We start from the raw sequence: 2,562 nt of genomic DNA on the forward strand, positions 1-2,562 counted from the left end.
TAGGTCAATCAGTATAACATCATCATGGATGTCCTTAGGGGCTGTTCGAAAGAGATTGAGCAAAATATAAAAGAGCTTGTAGGAGACAAGTGTGAATCAACCCTGTCTAGTTCATTACACATTGCTAGAATGTTCAAGCTAAACGCTTACATATCTGTTGGAATTTTGGACGCCTATTTTAATAGATACTTAATCTTGTACATTATCGAAATGTTATTTACAAACCTAAGAAGTTCCCATAATTAAATGGACAGCTATATGAACGATGGTTTTTAATTTATGAACATATTTATTTTATAATTAAGACTTCCATAAAGCTAGTAGGATTTTTTAATTATTTATTTATTTATTCTTTTTTTTTTTTTTTTGACACTTTTATCAAATCATATTTTTTCCAAGGTATTTGTTTTGCGCAAATTATGATGTAATTGCTACCACAAGCCGATGCTGCGGCTGGTTACTGTTTGCCGCCCAGCCAAAGCTTTTATTTTTTACTCTGGGCATCCAGACGTTTGTATTGCCATAACAATGATAGTAATAATAATAATAATAATAATAATAATAATAATAATAATCCTTTTATTAAAGTTACAAGCTTCTAGCCTAACACAAGTGCTGAAACCCATCACGTTGTTTAAAACATGTATCAGAATAAAGCAAATTTGTGTTTAACCGAAGATCATCAACGTATCCCTTGGGGAGTATAATGATTTGAAAAGGGAGCGTTCAATTGGCAATAATAAACAAATCGTAAATGACAAATAAAAGCCGCCCCGTCCGTCCTCTTTTTTTAGTGATTCGGACGAGAAACATTTGTTTGTTTCGTTGTTTGTTTTTTTGCTTGCTTAAAAGTAATAAAAACCCCAACTGGCAGCAGGAAGAAAGTTGGCTTTTACAAGTGTGGCCGCGAACAAATCCGGCAAGTGGCCAAGCGGGACTCGACCTGGGGATGGCCGGATTGCGAGTTCTAGGCGCTGACCACGAAGCCCAGCTACCTGCAAATTTTCAACAAGCACTTCATCCAAGTTGGTAAAAGCGTATCAAGATCGCTCTGCTGAGTTAAAAGCCAGTTCGTTGACTTCCGATGAGGAGTTCAACTTTAGCCTGAAAGCGTGGCGTTTGTGACAATGTAGTTAGCCTAACTGAAGACAAATAAAGTGGTAGGTCTAGCTATAGAAAACATAATTTCGCGTAACCTTGCTTCGAGACTCATCAAATGTTAATGCCCCAACTTTGGACTTAACCTAAACCTCCGTCTTCTCGGACGGGAGCCGTCTCAGGAAAATGTGCTAAGGTAACCGTCTTATTCAAACAAGGTATTAAATATTATAGGGATAACTGCAGCTCAATTTCCATTCTACAAACGGTATCCAACTGAAAGGAATTTAACGTTTAGTACATTTTCAGCTCCATGGCCATTTACCTCAAAATACTTTATGTTTTTAATTTGGCTTTCGAAAACGTCGCTCCACAGCTACTGTTCTTTGTCAGTTTGCAGGTGATTTACTTTACAAAGTGGACGAGGGCAGGTCTTAAGAAGTCGTTTACTAGGACTATGATAGCGTGGACCAAAAGATACTATTTCTTACTTTAAAAAGCAAGGATGCTGGTGCTTTCGCAAGAGCATTAAACTGATTTTAACCTTATCTATCTTTCCAGGCCGTCTTCAAGGTATAGATCACTTACTAGCAGTCAACATTTGACTGTTGCTGTGCCCCACGGTTCCATTTCAGGGCCCTCATTACCCAGTATCCGGGAGCTACACAGCCGCACTTGAAAACTTTGGTTGCCCTGTTTCTCCCGACCCGACAAACTGTCCCTGGGTCTCAGAGGATGGTTTCAGTCCGCCATGTTCCTGCTTTTTTCTATACCCATAGTGCACCCGTACCCGACTGCGCTTAGCCATTATTTACAGTGACAGAAACTACGATCTGACAAAAAACAGCAAGAATACTTCAGTAACGTAATTTTGCAAGTTTTACGTTCCATTGTACCATAGTTAATTGAGTGGAATGGTTATGAAACCCGTCAGACTCCTTTGTTATATGTTTTTGTGGACCTGAAAGTGCACAACGTTGATTGTATTGACCAATAAAAACGTTGCGTTAATTTATTCCGTAACAATTTGCCAACACAAAACAAAGGATTGTGCACTTTCAGGGTGCTTCCAACATAAACTGCAGCACTGTTGTTTTTATCATTGATGTTTGCCGCTTTTCATAACCAGTCTCCTCTAATAACTATGATTGTACTAGAAACACATCAGAGAAAACAATCCCAATCAGCAGATTTTCAAAGAACTATCCAACCGAAGAGTCTCTCTTACAAATCAGAAAATTGAATCACATCAGAATGTTTTTTAAAGTTTTTGTCTTGGACTACAGTCTCTTTTTTTCGTAGTGAAGAAAAATGTAGTCTGAACTTTCGATCAGTTCTCAGTCCTTTACGGACAGTTTCCATCTATTCTTACAACTTCAAACTCTTGTTCCCTAGACACTCAAGCCCTGACACAATTCATAACTTTTATGATCAGAAGGACTCGACGTGGGTCTGCCTGTTTAG

This window comes from Porites lutea, chromosome 8, assembly GCF_958299795.1.
Source record: "Porites lutea chromosome 8, jaPorLute2.1, whole genome shotgun sequence".
Classification (NCBI taxonomy): Eukaryota; Metazoa; Cnidaria; class Anthozoa; order Scleractinia; family Poritidae; genus Porites; species Porites lutea.